The sequence below is a fragment of the Chenopodium album genome, chromosome 9 (assembly GCF_948465745.1).
Source record: "Chenopodium album chromosome 9, dcCheAlbu1.1, whole genome shotgun sequence".
Classification (NCBI taxonomy): domain Eukaryota; kingdom Viridiplantae; phylum Streptophyta; class Magnoliopsida; order Caryophyllales; family Amaranthaceae; genus Chenopodium; species Chenopodium album.
In genome coordinates, this window is record NC_137842.1 from 26,493,254 (window position 1) to 26,510,393 (window position 17,140).

The 17,140-nt window shown below is 39.7% G+C and overlaps 1 non-coding gene across 1 annotated transcript; it reads left to right on the plus strand.

Moving 5' to 3' along the window:
- The first annotated feature begins 9,087 nt into the window (after positions 1 to 9,087).
- LOC145561043 (small nucleolar RNA R71) lies at positions 9,088 to 9,194 on the plus strand. The gene has a single exon (XR_014093626.1). It is a non-coding gene; the product is annotated as a small nucleolar RNA R71 (small nucleolar RNA).
- The last annotated feature ends 7,946 nt before the right edge of the window (positions 9,195 to 17,140 follow it).

A 17,140-nucleotide genomic window follows, 5' to 3' on the forward strand; every position in this document is an offset into this window, starting at 1 on the left:
CTTTTCATTTAGCTTTAAATGAATATGTTTGTGATTGAATTTGTTTTGGCTTTCAATTTCACCATGATTAGTGAGTAGATTAGTTGCTAGGGAGAAGGGGAAGCATGCTTGATTGATGATTTTTGCTAGTTGATGATCATTGATTGATTGAATTTTTGCAATTAAATTGGTTGACATAGTTATGCATGTGATTAATTAGACTAGGAGTGATCAACCTATAAGATTAATCTAGATTGCATTGCAAATTTCAATGACATGAACCCTTGATTTGAGAATTGCTTTAATTTATTGAAATTGATTGTGATTCTCCTTGTTAGCCATTCATAGTGCCCTAGCTTGGTTTATTGGAGATAACCTTTGAATTCCTTTGATTGCAACTTTTGTTTGTCCCTTGCAATGTTTGAATCAATTGAGTGATCTATCAATTAGCATAATTGTTGAGCTTGCATGTGGACCTATATCCCTAGTGTTCGGCATATTTATTGAATTCTTTTATTTGTCTTGATTCTTTTTATTCTAGTTATCAAACTCAACCGTTGATATTCCTCGATTTAGCTTAACATTAGATTATAGCATAGCTTCAATTCATTCCTTTTGGTTTGACCCTTGACTTACCGCGTACTTGTATAAGGTTTGTTAAGTGTTTATAAATTTAGTTTGACCAAGGGAGAATTAGATGAGAACCTAGTTTTAAATGGACGATAATGTAGCCGATCCACTTACTAAACCTCTGCCTCATGTGTAGCACAACAAGCACGCTGAGGCAATGGGAATCAGACACGTTGGTGATTGGCTTTGATTTCCTTGTTCAGGGTTTTTATTAATTTTAAACATTTTTAATGTAAAACACTATGATGAACCATTTAAATTTTTTGGAGTAATTTCTTTTCATGCAATTTTAACACTCCTTTTCTATTTAGTTGTGGTTTAGGATTAAATATTGAGTCCATTCAATTTTGAGAATATTCAAAATAGGGTATCAAAACCAGACTTGGATAAAGAAACACCTATTAAGTGAGCATTGAATATTACATTCGAAAATTATCCCTAATTGAGGTCATTTAAATGATGGACGATAAATGACCACTTGAGATTAGTGTGTACTTTTGTTTTTATCACCGTTTCTTGTGATACAAGGACATGATTGTTATAAATCGTTTGTTTGAGTACTAGTCCGCTTGGATGTTCGTCAAACTTTTACCGTACATGGGGATTATAACGGTATCACTCGAGCGGGTAGGTTCCCTTAGTAAGAGAAGCTGACATTACAAGATTGGGAATGTCCCCCTATTAACCATAGGGAACTTGTCTTTGTTGTTTAAATTGTAAAAAAAAATGCATGGTTGTGCTCAGATGGATTTTAAGAAATCATCTTCTTTTTTACAATCGAACTTGGATTTCGAGAAACAAATCTGGAAGTAATAAGGATGACGAATAATCTTACCTTATAATTCATAAAGAGACATTAAGTGACATAAGAAAAAGGCTAAACAAAAAAGGTGCACCTTTTTGGAAGGACTAGTGGGAGATTGACAGGAATGGTTGACAGGGTAAAGTTGTATCCCCTAATCAAAAGTAATTCCTAAAACCACTAATTAAAATAGATAGGGAAGTAGGGTCGAATCCACGGGGAAACGAGTCTTTTTATTCCTAACTAATTAATATAATCTAGATTATAGAGTAACAAATTATTATTATCGAAGGGAAACTAAACTACAAAGAGTAAAAGTGGGAAAGAATAAAAGTAGGAGGAGAAACAATGAATAAAAGGCCTAGGGCATAGGTTCACCAATAAATAATATTCCAGGGTAAAACATAATAATCAATCATCAACGCATAAATTAATCAGATTGTAAAGGGCTTTCGCTACGTATTCACACAATCACACAATTAATTTACCGGTATTAAATCTCATTTCTCGAATCTCGACTTAACCATTTATAAATTAACCGGCCTATTGAAACTAGACCTAAATATCAATTCTCATCTGTCGAATCTCAAATCAATATTGTCAAACTCATGCATAAAAGATCAGGCCTAATCTAGTCACAGAGCATTAAATCAATCAATAGGAAATTAATTAAGCATTGACAATCAACAACAATAAATTACCCCTTCATATTATTTATGGATCCCCATAAACCCTAGAAATAGAACTACTCACACATAGTAAAAACTAAACTTATCAAAGCAATAAAACAAGTCATAATGAAAGGATTAAAATAAACAACTAAGATTAAGAGAAGAGAAATCGTTACCAAACAAATCTGGAATTAAGAGTAGATTAAGAACAAAGGTTTAAGAGAGAGAAAAAATCTAATAAAACAATTAAGAGAGTAAAAGAAAGTGTAAAGGGAAAAGAGAGAGAGTTAAAATAGTATTACGGAGGATTATTTATACTCCGTACAAATCCTAAACTAAAACGACGCTAATCGTCCCTTAATGAATACACGCGCCCGATCGGGCGAGGCACCGCCCGATCGGGCGAGGCACCGCCCGATCGGGCGCGCCTTTTGCTCCCTAATACTAATCTCGCGCGCGGCCGGGCGTGTCACCGGGCGACCACCTTAGCTTCTCCCGCCCGGCCGGACGCGCCTCCGGGCGCCATCCTCTTTGGCCGGGCGGTTCACTTGGGCCACTATTTGGACTACGATTGAGCCCCAATTCTTCGGGCCAATTTGGGTTTCATCTTCCGGTCTTGAATACTCGGTCCAAATGCCCCGGTATCACCTATACCGAGCCCTTAATCACCGGTTCGATGGCTCTAACCTGCCCTGGGCTATAAAATCTGGTCGTGCTTCTCCAATGTTCGTGATTGCTCTAAAATATCTCGGGAAAATACTCCAAAAGTGTAATTCCCTGCAAAAGTCAACCCAATTTACGAAAACACTAGAAAACACCAATTAGTAATAAAAGTGGCTCTAAAGAGCCAAAAACACTACTAATTACGACCAAGGGACGGGGGTAAAATACTATATAAAATAGACACATCAAACTCCCCCAAGCAAAACCTTTGCTTGTCCCTAAGCAAAGATCTCATCAATGAATCAATAAATATGCTTCACCCCAAAAGGTAAAAATCAAGCACAAACGATCCAGGGTAGATCAAATAAACATACTTCAAAATCAACCAATCAAATCCATATAATTACCAATCTTCCCTAACAATTGTCAAACAGAGCAAACCACAAGAGCATATAGAATTCAAGACTAGTGCTCACGCACTCAACTCTCATTTTTGTGGCGAGTAAAATATGTACTCAATCGCTCTCCATCCAACCCCTTTATGTGAACAATGCCCTCCCAACTCACACTCTGGTGTGTATAAAACAATGAACGCTCAATCTTACTAGTCAACTCGAAATATGTCAAATCAGAACTTGCATTGTTAAACAACACTTTCACATTCATACAATTCTATGCACAAAGGTCGGAAGGTCTTTAAAGCTTGTAATGTAAGGCTAGGGTAAATGGTAGGATAAATTTGGGAATAAGTAAGAGAAAAGCTATGCTTAAAGGAGCCATATCCTAATAAAACCCATAATCAAAATAAATCATGATCAACATCTCCTACATAACCAACTCTAACATCAACCGAATATACTCCGATCATAATAAACAATCCCAACTCTTACATATCACTCAAAATATAATAATGAAGAAGTGGAGTGAATAAACAAACTTTATATCCAAACTTGAATATTTTCATTGAAGCTCTATTTTTCTTTGATCAACCTCCAACTAGAACATTTGAGCAATGAACAATTTTTTTTTTTTTCTTTTGAAGTTCACTAATTTTTTCACATTTTTTTCTTGAACTTCTCTTTTTTTTCATAACATCATGCTTTATTTTTTTCAAGAAAATATACCCTTTCAAACTCATCAAAAATAAACATGATCAACAACAAAACAACTTCTCAAAACCCACCCAAATTGTGCAAATAATAAGCACACTACAAACTCCCTCACCTCACTCACTAATAACTCCCCCAAGCCAAGCTTGGGACTAGTAACCTATGGGGCAAAATAGGCTTGTAATATGGCTAATAAAACAACAAAAAGTTAAGGTAACAACATGGGTAGCAAGAAGGGAACAAATGTATCTACAATCTCTGGAGGCTTCCTAAAAGAACAAATGTCTTCGTCCTCCACAATATGCATAATAATGAATCATATAAATATTACTAATAGTTGTGAACCAATACTCAAATTCATTGACATACCAGGAACTATGGAACTATCACACATTCCTAACCAAATCAACTAGTCAAGCACTATATTCACAAGTAGTTGGACAAAATTGACGCATGTTAAGGTTTCAAGGCGATCAAACATCAAATCATGATTAACTAATCCACAATGCCTATCATCAAATACCAAGAATCAAAACAATTTTCTCAAGTAAGGGGCAAAGGGAAGCAAAATTTACAATTCATTGGAACATATTTTTGATTTTTTGTATTTTTCAATTTTTTTGTGTTTTTCATATATAAGAAAGCAATAAAACTAACCTATAAAGGAAGAAATATAACCTAATAAAACACACCAAAAATAAAAGAAAAGAGAAAAAGAAAAATACCAAACCAAAATATCCCCCAAGCCAGAATCAGAAAATGTCCTCATTGGCTCGGGAACTAGCCCAGCATAGCTAGTCCTGATCATCCTCATCCATCGAGCCGAAGCCCGCACCTCCACTACCACTTGCACCACCTGCACCAGAAGAGCTACCACTAAAATAATCAGCGTGAAAACTCCCCCCCGACGGTCCCCCGAAAGGAATGTCCTTGTCGTACCCGTAGAAAGAAGAATAGTCAGTGTAAATACCACGGGCAGTGGGATTCCTATCGTATCCCTAGGGTGGAGGCTGAAACCAGTCAGGGTGAATAGCGTCATCGGGAATGTTGCCCCGACGAGCATAGTCATCATACATAGGGTAGAGAGCTCTACCCTAGTTCCTCTCTAGGCACCCTAACCTATGGTCTATGGAGCCTACCATCCTCCTAAGGTTAGTATGGGAATGCTCGATACGTCTCAAGGCCTGACCTATACTCTGAAGATCCCAAACTGGGCAAGAGTCAACATGAGGGACGGAGTGAGACATACGAGGTGGAGAGAAAGCCACCTCGGGCTGAGGCTAGGGTGGTGGAACTGGTGGTGGTGGTGCCTGCCCCCTAGCGTTGGCAACTTAAACAACATATGTGTAAGAAGGTTTCCCTGGGGGAAAGGCGGTCAAGTCAGGACTAGGTAAGGGAAAAATGGGCAAAGGTTGCTTGCTCCCAGTCCTAATACACCAAAAGGGTGTCTGCTCGCTATCCGGTCGAACCCACCCCAACTCCTTGAAATGCCTAGCAGTCATATAGGTATCTTGTCCACAGTTTGTCAGCTGGTGGGGTCCATCTACTACAAAACCGGCCTTTTTCACTGCTATCCGAGTGATAAGGCCTCCTAAACGGATGGGGGTTTTTGATGTGGTGCTGGCCGTGGCATGCCTACTCAAATGGTGAAAAATAAAGCTACCTATGTTCAATTTCCCATACCCATATACATAGTGTCCTATGACAGCTAGTTCGTTAGATTGGGCATTATGGGGCTCGTACCTACCTAAAAAACACAAGCCCGCAAATCTTTGCCAGATTTTTTGGACTGGGTGGTGAATGGGTTTGGTACTAGCATGTTGGGGGCCAGGCGTAGGCAAACCGGTCAAGGCATGATATATGTCACCCATTTTATAGTCCGCATGCTATTGGTGAGATAGTTTAGAATTTAATTCAAATAATTTACAAAATTCTACAAAAGTTAAACTAATATTCTTATTGTTCAACCTGAAAAATAAATTTGGCCCATTTCTACTACTAACAACATGTAAAGAAGACAGGAATTCACAAGTAAGTTCTCGGAAAGTAGGATAGTGCATATCAACAAATTTTCTCATGCCAATGTCATTCAAAAATCGTTTTACAAAATCATACAAACTGAATGATTCTAGAGTAGGGTGGTGTAACTAACGAGAAGGAATTACCTCATGACCGATTAAGTGTTCTAGCCGCTCCTTTTGCTCTCGGCTAGCAATGCGGATCGTCGGCCAGTACGGAAGTTGCAAATCTGGGTCTTATTCCTCCCTCGAACTAGAGCTCCTACCAAAAATGGACCTAGCCCTCTTTGAAGCCATGGTAGAAAATGGGTTTGAAAATTAATTTGAATAAAATCTGAAAATTCTTTTATGGAAATGTAGAGGATGAAGAGAGGATCACAATTATGTAAAAAGTTTTGAATTTGGGTGAGAAATGGAGGAGAAATCTTAGAGAGAAGGTAGAGAGAATTTGATTTTTAGAGAGAGAAAGTAATGGAGGAAAGAAGAAATGGAGGAAGAAAGAAGAAAAGAAAGAAGAAGAAGGGTCGGACTCCTCTCGCGCCCGGTCGGGCGGTGGGTCGCCCAGTCGAGCAATCTGGACTATTTAATCATACAATTCTCGCGCCCGGTCGGGCGATCTAAGTCCGACTTTATTTCAATTCTCGCGCCCGGTCGGGCGCCCTTCGCCTGGTCGGGCGATCTGACGTTTAAAATTTTTCCTCTTCTCGCACCCGTTCGGGCGAGAGTCGCCCAATCGGGCGGACAATTTAGTCCGTATAAGGCGAGTTTCGCTCCCGGTCAGGCGAAATTACGCGATTTTGAGGCTTTGCTCTCGCGCCCGATCGGGCGAGCTTTGCCCGGTCGGGCCCAAGACTAAATCGTCGAATTATTATTTTTCTTCTTTTCTCCAAAATTTGGCTAACTCTTTTCCTTCAAACCTGTACAAACACTCATAAAACTTGTTAAATTCCCTCATCTCTCCTCTCATATGAAAAAAAAAAAAAAGAAAAGCTAGTCTAAAAACATTAAAAATACGGGTTGCCTCCCGCAAATTGCTGGTTTATCTAGGTCCCGGACGACCTTCTTACCAAGTACAATAACTAGGACCTTTGGCCTAATGCTTGATCGGGTGGTTTCTCACCCGGTCTAGCGGTGTTTAGGCTGCGATGCGGCTTCCTGATATACCCTGTGGGACGCCAAATCACCTTATCTGGTGGATCCTCCTTAACTTGGACTGGGGGATCTTCAATGCTACACACCAAAGATCCTTCTTTGATCGAGGATTGCTTCATATTGTCATTGCATTCAACACTTGCAACTCGATCTGGCAGAATACTGACCGTAGGCTCAATTTGCACAACTTGCTTGATCGGTTCCACCTTTTCATCCTCGAAACCAAGACCAACAGTGTAGAGTGCTCTTTATATTGCATCGACTTCCTTTTGCCATTTGTCTATCTCATCTGAAAGGGATGCAACACATGATACCGCCTCCAAGGGATCCTTTTCAAGAGCTTGGGGCTTGTTAGAATAATTCTCAACCACATTAACACTAAAACATTTCTCCTCATTCGTGGAGCTTTTAGGGGTATTATTAAGATTAAAAATATAACTTTATCATCCCCTACTGATAATGTTAACTTACCACTTCTCACATCTATGATTGCTCCTGCAGTGTTAAGGAACGGTCTACCCAAAATAATTGGGGTTTGCATATCCTCAGCCATATCAAGAACAACAAAATCAACAGGTATATAAAATTTACCTACTCTAACGGGGACATTCTCTAAAACACTTAAGGGGTATTTGAAAGAGTAGTCGGCCATTTGTAGAGTTATATAGGTAGCTTTTAATTTACCCATATTCAACTTAGAACACACAGATATCGGCATGACGCTAACACTAGCACCCAAATCACATAATGCATTATCAATCAAGAGATTGCCAATATGACAAGGGATAGAAAAACTACCCGGATCTTTTAATTTATGTGGAGACTTATTTTGAAGTACGACACTACACTCTGCAGTGAAAGATACTGTCTCTACCTCACTAATAGACCTTTTCCTCGTCAATATTTCTTTCACAAATTTTGGATACGAGGGGATCTGTGTGATTAATTTAGTGAAGGGAACTGTTTCCTTCAAATCTTTTACCACCTCCATGAACTTACCAAACAGCTTATCCAAGTTTGTCTTCAATTGACGATTGGGGAATGGAAGTTTGATAATTGGCTTTGGAGCATTATTGCTCTTGTGTGGAGTAGCCACCTTCTCTGGAGTCGTACCCTGCAATGTAGAATTAGATATGTTAGTATTAACCTTTAGCCCTGCAGGGCTATCAACTACATTGTTTGATTTAACGGAATCAAGATTAGCATTATTTAATAAAACAGGTTCATCGATTCTGGGCATAGGGGGCCCTTCATAGTTTGAACCACTCCTTAGAGTAATTGCAAATGCTTGATCCGTAGGTCTAGTCGGCTGTGCCAGCAGAGCTCCCTGTTGGCAGGCTTGTAGAGTAGCGGAAAGTTGTGCAATTTGATTATCTACAATTTTATTATGTGCTAGAATTTGATCAATTGTCGCATCTCTACTCTCCATGTGCTTTTTCATATTAACCAACATTGCCCTAATTTCCACCAGAGAAGGGTCAGAAGATGAGGAGGGTTGTTGTCGTTGGTTCTTCTAGCCAGCATTGGGATTGTAATATTTCTGTTGCTGCTGCTGTGGCGCCTGTGGTTCTTGTGGTGGTGGATTTTGAACATTAGTACTCCGGTAGGAAAGGTATGGATGATTCCGATACCCAGGATTGTAGGTGTTGGAGTATGGGTTATTTTGCCTATAGGCTTGAAAGGCATTAACTTGCTCCATGGAACTCCTGCAATCTTGTTCCCAATGACCTATAATACCACAATTTTCACAGAAAGCCTCATTAGAATTATTGTTTATCGCAGAAACATTAGCTACATTAGCAGTGCTTAGATTATCTAATTTTTGGCAAATAGAGGTCAGTTGAGCTTGCAAAATGGATACAGAGTCAACACTATGCTTCCCCTTGTTAGAAAATCCTCTAGGATTCCCATATTGGGAATTGTGTATCGCCATGTCTTCAATAACTTGACCTGCATCTTCAACATCAAGATTCATAAATCTCCCACTAGCTGCAGAATCTAAAGTTATTCGAGAAGAATTTCCAAGGCCATTATAAAAGGCTTGGATTAACTGCCATTGTGCTAAATTATGGTGAGGGCAATCTCTTTGTAAATCCTTGAACCTCTTCTAAGCCTCATATAAAGATTCATCGGCTTCTTGGGCAAAGTTCTGAATCGCACTCTGTAGTATGGCTATTCTCTCTGCAGGTTAATACTTGTTATAAAAATTCAAAACAAGAGTTTCCCAGTCAGTTATACCAAGTGCAGTTCTATTTAAGCCATTAAACCACAAATTAGCTTTTCCAGTTAAAGAGAAGGGAAAGAGAATCTCCATGATTTGGTCTTTAGTGACCCTGGCTTGCCTGATGGTATTACAATATTGACAATAGTAGGCAATGTGAAGATTTGGGTCTTCACCCTTGGCTCCACTAAATTGCTTCCTCTCTATCATCGTTATAAACTGAGGTATAATTTCGAATTGAACCCCATCAAGAGCCGGAGTAGGGGTGAGATGTGGAAAATCTGTAAGATTTGGTTGTGAGTAATCACTAAGCTTCTTTGGAACCGCCATCTCTTATTCTGCATCTGATGATGCCTCTAAATCACTAGAACCAGTTGGAGGATCGCGGTGATTATTATTATTATCACCAGAATCCGCCAGGATTTGCTTGTAGAAATTTTTCTGTCTATGGAAGAAACGTTCGATCTCAGGATCGAATGAGATGTACCCTGATCTGGAACACCTAGGCATAAACAAAAACTAGAAGCAAATGTGAGATTTGCCTCAGAGAACAAAAGCTCTCTGAGACAAAAAGAAAATAATCTAGATTACAAAAACAATCAGAAATAAAAATAAAACCGTTTCCCCGGCAACGGCGCCAAATTTTGACAGGGTAAAGTCGTATCCCCTAATCAAAAGTAATTCCTAAAACCACTAATTAAAATAGATAGGGAAGTAGGGTCGAATCCACAGGGAAACGAGTATTTTTATTCCTAACTAATTAATATAATCTAGATTATAGAGTAACAAATTATTATTATTATCGAAGGGAAACTAAACTACAAAGAGTAAAAGTGGGAAAGAAAAAAAGTAGGAGGAGAAACAATGAATAAAAGGCCTAGGGCATAGGTTCACCAGCAAATAATATTTCAGGGTAAAACATAATAATCAATCATCAACGCATAAATTAATCAGATTGTAAAGGGCTTTCGCTACGTATTCACACAATCACACAATTAATTTACCGGTATTAAATCTCATTTCTCGAATCTCGACTTAACTATTTATAAAATAACCTGCCTATTGAAACTAGACCTAAACATCAATTCTCATCTGTCGAATCTCGAATCAATATTGTCAAACTCATGCATAAAAGATCAGGCCTAATCTAGTCACAGAGCATTAAATCAATCAATAGGAAATTAATTAAGCATTGACAATCAACAACAATAAATTACCCCTTCATATTATTTATGGATCCTCATAAACCCTAGAAATAGAACTACTCACACATAGTAAAAACTAAACGAATCAAAGCAATAAAACAAGTCATAATGAAAGGATTAAAATAAACAACTAAGATTAAGAGAAGAGAAATCGTTACCAAACAATTCTGGAATTAAGAGTAGATTAAGAACAAAGGTTTAAGAGAGAGAAAAAATCTAATAAAATAATTAAGAGAGTAAAAGAAAGTGTAAAGGGAAAAGAGAGAGAGTTAAAATCGTATTACGGAGGATTATTTATACTCCATACAAATCCTAAACTAAAACGACGCTAATCGTCCCTTAATGAATACACGCGCCCGATCGGGCGAGGCACCGCCCGATCGGGCGCGCCTTTTTCTCCCTAGTACTAATCTCGCGCCCGGCCGGGCGCGTCACCGGGCGACCACCTTAGCTTCTCCCGCCCGGCCGGAAGCGCCTCCGGGCGCCAGCCTCTTTGGCCGGGCGGTTCACTTGGGCCACTATTTGGACTACGATTGAGCCCCAATTCTTCGGGCCAATTTGGGTTTCCTCTTCCGGTCTTGAATACTCGGTCCAAATGCCCCGGTATCACCTATACCGAGCCCTTAATCACCGGTTCGATGGCTCTAACCTGCCCTGGGCTATAAAATCTGGTCGTGCTTCTCCAATGTTCGTGATTGCTCTAAAATATCTCTGGAAAATACTCCAAAAGTGTAATTCCCTGCAAAAGTCAACCAAATTTACGAAAACACTAGAAAACACCAATTAGTAATAAAAGTGGCTCTAAAGAGCCAAAAAAACTACTAATTACACCAAGGGACGGGGGTAAAATACTATATAAAATAGACACATCAATGGTGTCCTTCGAACAAGTAAATTACTCTGATAGAAGGTTCGGAATTATTAGAAAGCTAATTATTCTGTGAGGTCAATTGAACCCTTTGGGTCACACCCAAGCAACTAACGATCCAACACTATGAATTAATCTTGAGTATTGTGAACATTGACGTTGGATATCGATCTAGGAGCGTCGAGACCGAGCATCGCAAGTTGAGTCGAATTAGTAATAAAACGACAAGACAGTAAAATTCAATTAATCAACGAATTACGAAACCACCCATACTATCAAAATGCCCGGAAAAAAACTGAGTGCTAGGGATAATAATGGTGCCAGCATGCGCACCATACAAAGCCAAGGGTATTGAGCGTGCATTGCTAGCCAGTAGCTGGCGCATCCCTAGCAATGCTAGCAGCACCAGCCATGCAAAACCAGCAGCAGCAACCAGCATTGCGTGTGTGGCTTGCTGCACGCATGTGCAGGCTCATGTGACGCCATCACGCTACTGCTGGTGCGCCAAGGAAGCAGCGCCAAGCATTAGTCTGCTAGCAAGAGTGACATGCTTGCTGGTACGCACATGGTAACGACTAGCCAGCAGCACAGCCAATGGTTTAGGCGCCAGCAAGGCAACCTTGACGCCGAATGCTAAGTGCGTCATGTGGCGCTGCGTGGTTGGCACCGGATGAGAGTGAGTGTGGCAGTTTTGGGAAGCTTGGGGAGGAAGGAAACGGTACCCTCCTGTAGGGAATATTTCAAGAAATCCCACACCTGAGTCCCACTGTGATCATACACTTAAGCATGGTGGCGTCCAAAGGGAAGGAAGCTAGAGCAAAAGAGTCGCCAACAAGTTTTAGGAACTTGTAAACCGTTCACAGGGTGAAGGTTACACCCCTTAACGATCCAAGAGATCGTTAACTCCAATAGTTCTTGAACCAAGACTGGAAGTTCAGGGATGAAGGTACAAATCCAATCTAAAAGAGAAAGAACTTGCCCTAATAATAGGCCTCTACTTTATTCTTCTCGTATTCATGTGCGCTTTTTGACTAACATGCAATCAATAGGTTAACCCTAAACTTGTTTAATCTATGTTGGTTGAATATTAATGCACAAATAAATCTATTATTGGCGATCACTTGAATTATAACCATATTAACCCTAAACAAGATTATTAATTATCTTATTAAGAATGATTACAAGTACCATCAATTCCCTTTAAACATGCATAAAAGGTGTGATCAAGCAATAACAATAAATAATCATCAAGCAACATAATAATAATCATCATAAAAAAAATAATCATATCAACGCTAAAGCATAATAATAGCAAGATCATAGGCATGATACTAAATAACAAACCCTAGCATGTCACTAAACATTAAAAATCAAAGCTACCCTAAGGGTTTTGTTCTAGAGAGAGAAACTCTAGCTTCTCTCTAACCCTTTGGAGAAGGATTCGGTGGTTGCCTTCATCGAATTAGATAGGGAAGCACGTTTCTTGTTCTTCAATTTCTTCAAAATACAAACCCTAAGGGCATTTGGAACTCGGATCTGTTCTTCGACCTTTTCTCAAGGTTGAAGAAGGGTTTGTTAATCTGGTGAGTGTGTTGGGCGAATCGGCTGCTGGAAGGTGTTGTTCCGGCGGCTGTTTTGGTTGAACCGAATGCTGGGCGGTTTCGGGTCTATTCTATTTCCCAGCAGTCGGATTGTCCTGAAAGTGTTGATTTGTCATTTGTTGGGCTGATTCCGGGTTTTTGGGCTTCGATTTTCAAATCAAACCCTCGATTTTCTGGGTTTTTTTCGCTCAAGGATGATGTTGTGTTCTGATCAAGTTCGCCGGTGACTGGGTTTTTTCTGGCTTATTTCGCCGGTGACGGGTCTAGTTCAGTGGGTTCGGGGTGCGTTTCAAAGTGGTTGGTGAGTCAGTTGGTTCGGCGGTCGATTTCAACCCCTGGTTGGCGTTCTGTTGTCGGGGCTTTACTCTATTTTCTGGGTCTGATTTCTCCGGGGGTTTTCTTGCTTGCTTGCGGGAATTCTGCTTGGAGGTTGAATTCTATTTTTGGTTGGTGGCCTTGTTTTACAGATTCGTAGTTTAGGTATTTCCCTGATGTTCTTCAATTGTAAAAGGAAGGTTGATAATTATTATTTGCTTTCCTTTTGTTATCTTTGTGTATTTTGGGAATTGCTTCTTTGGTTGTAACTACTATCTAGGCATAGTGTATTACTTTTTCAGCTTAAGCTTCCTAGTGATTAGTGTTGTTTGTTGATGGTCCATGGCAGCGATCCTTTGTCCTGTTTTGTATTGTATGCATGCCATGTCGTTGTCCTAGAAAACTAGTTTCTGGGTTGTTATTTAGTTGTGATATTATGATTATGCATATTGATGGTGGATAGTTACTGGAGGTTGGATGTCATAGTTGAGTTTTTGCTTAGTTAGCTTGCTTGGTGTGTAGTGGGATGAGGCCCTTTTTTTATTGCTGTCCTAGCATGAGGTGCTAGCTGATGGCCTGTGTTGTATGGTTGGTGGTTTTCCTATTGCTACCTTGTTTCTTGCTTCTGCCTGGACTCCTTTTCATGCCTCTTCCATTGTGGTAGTTGTTGCTCTTTTTTCTGTCTCGACATCCTATGCTTCATGCTTTGCTTGAGCCTCCTTGTGATTGTATTGCTGGTTGATGGTTCATGGTTGCGATCCTTTGTCCTGGTCTGTACTGCATGTATGCTATTGTTCTGTCCTGGCAGGATGTTTACGGGGTTGTTATCAAGCGGATTTTATGGTGATGCAGGTGGAAGGTGTTCCTTTGTTTTATTTGGTGGAGGTTTGTTGTCATGGTTGAGTCTTGGTCATTTTAGCTTGCCAGGTGTTTGGTGGGTGAGGCCCATTTTTAGTGTTATCTCCTAGCATGAGGTGCTAGTTGATGGCTTGGATTGTATGGTGGGTAGTATCCCTCTCTCTACCTTGTTTCTTGCTTTGTCCGGGCTCCTTCTCATGCCTCTCCTGTTGTGGTGGTTGTTGTTCTATCTCTATCTACGCATCTTATGCTATTCTGTTGTACTTGATCCTCCTTGTGTTTGTGTTGCTGGCTGATAGTTCATGGCTACGATCCTTTGTTCTGGTTTGTACTGCATGTATGCTATAGTTCTGTCCTGGCAGGGTGACTACAGGGTTTGTATCAAGTCGTTTTTTTTATGTTGATGCTGGTGGATGATGTTTGCTTTGTTATTGCTTTGGTGTAGTGGAGGTTGGTTGTCATGGGTGAGTCTTGGTTATTCTAGCTTGCTTGGTGTGTAGTGGGTTGAGGCCCTATTTTTAGTGTTGTCCCCTAACATGAGGTGCTAGTTGATAACCTGGATTGTATGTTGGGTGGTATTCCTATTACTTCCCCGCTTGCTGCTTCTACCAGGACTCCTTCTTATGCCTCCTCTGTTGTGGTAATGTTGCTTTACCTTTGTCGTGGCATCTTATGCTTCTCTGTATTGCTTGAGCCTCCTTATGTTTGTGCTCCTGGATGATGGTTCATGGCTGCGATCTTTTGTTCTGGTTTGTCTGCATGCATGCTGTTGTTCTGTCCTGGCGGGCTGGCTGTGGGGTTGTTATCAAGCTGCTTTTAATGAAGATGCTGGTTGATGGTGTATGCTTTCAAGCTAAGTTGATGCTTTATTACTCACACCTTATTTGTTATCCTTGGATGTATGGGTTTCTACCCACTTTTGGTTGTAGCTTCGGTTTCCTCTCCTTTGGTAGTTAGAGGTTCCGCAGTTGTTTTTTGTTTTGCCTTCGAGCTTTGGTTTTGTTGCTTCTTTGGCTCAAAGGGCATGTACCGAACTTTCATTTCTTGTAGTTCCTACTCATATGGGTAGTAACACTTTAACATGATACTAACATGACATTAAGAAAGAAAATAGGAAGCATCATAGAAATCATAATTGATATAAGCAAATCACCCTAAACATGATACTAAGAAAAGCGTCCTATCATGATACAAGGAATCAAAATAACAACCTAACCATGATTTCTATATCAAAATATCAATTAATCAATTAAAGCACTTACTTGGATGCCTCGTACCTCTTTCTAATAACAAAATACACACGTTAGTAACTTCAAGGAAAATAATAAACAAAACAATTAAATTAAATAATTGAAATAGAGATTTGGGACCAAACCCTCAAAAATACAAAACCTTTCACATCTACGGCGAAGGCAACTTCGAATTGGGCTAGGTGTGTCTAGATCTTATTAATGCAGAATTTTGTTTGTGAAAAGTTGGACTTAGAAATAGAGAAAGAATAAGCTTTAGCTTAGAGAGAGAGAAGAATTAGAGAGTTTTGGTTAATAAAAACGGAGGTTTAAGGAGGCTATTTATAACGAAAATAAGCCGGAACATGATAAAAAAGAATCAGAGTTTCGAGAAGAATAAAACACGATGCTAGCGCCGCACAAGCCTCTGTCGCCGCGCGACAGAGCCTGTCCCCAGGCGACAGCCTGTGGTGCAGTGGTGCATGCAGTTTTTTCACACGTTTTTATATTTTTGATAAAATTAAGCGTACGAGGGGTAAAACTGTAATTTCACTTAAAACACTTCTTTTATTCTAAATAAAACTTATAAAACTTTATTACCAATGCTAATCACATTAGGATTCAAAAGAACCTTCTAGAAGATTCTAGAAGACTATAATCAATCCTAATTGCATAATAATAGGCCCTCCTCTAGATCATTGGGCCGCATATAAAGATCAAACCGGGCCCCGTTTAGTAAATTGGTCATAACTTCCTCACTATTCATCGGAATTGGGCTTATAATATATCGTTGGAAATCTCTTTTTGAACCCAATCCAACTACACTATTATTGGACCCTTGCCATAAAAAAAAATAAACTGGATTGGCTATTTTCATAAAATAGGTTTTCGAAAACATAGAGAAAGAAGATAAATAAAAACTAACCGCAACACTAGAATTTCCACACATTCACTTAATTCGATTATGATTTAATGTGAAAAGTATTCATCACCAAGTTTGGTTTTGGGGAGACACAAATGGGTGTCTACTGAAGCCCCTACTTTGACTAAGTTTGGAGAAACGCGAGTTTCGAAAACAAAAGTCAAAGTATCGATAGGGACGGAGAATGATTCAGAACGTTCTGCGATCCTAAATCACTCTTGTAACGCCGATACCTGCAAAATAGCGTTACTTAAAACAGGTGAAAGAGTTAAGAAATGCATATCTTGCACCGTCAAGCACACATCTCTGAAAGTAACAGATTTTTTGCTTTTGCTGTTGTGAGAACCTTCCACAAGCTAGGGAATGCTATCTCGCTGCTTTTGACGATATTCCTCAAGCTAGGGAATACCTCCTGAAGACTGTTACGCTTGTAACTGCCTCCAATCTCAGCTGTGATAGTCTTCTGCAAGCAAGAGAATCTTATCGAAGACTGCTTCGCTTGAAACGATCTTCATTGCTTTGTGACCATCTTCCGCAAGCCAGGGAATATGATTAAAGATTGCTTCGCCTGAAGCGATACTCATTTGTTGCGATAATACTCTGAAGAGTATCACCAAAGACCAACACTTGTCGATCTTTTAATGTTCGCTTGAACTTGCTTTTGCTATGCCAGTGCATCGGCGCTTTTGCTGCTTGTGAACCAGTATATCAGTGCCTATGAATTGTGAACCATTGCGTTGGTGCCTTTGCTGTTTATGAACCATTATGTCGGTGCCTTTGCGATGAGCCAATGTTTAGGCGCTTTAAGCTAAGTGAGACGATCATTTATTAGGTCGATCACTTAATGCGATTGTAACCGAGCCAATTACTAAATAATGTCAAATTGATTATAAGGGC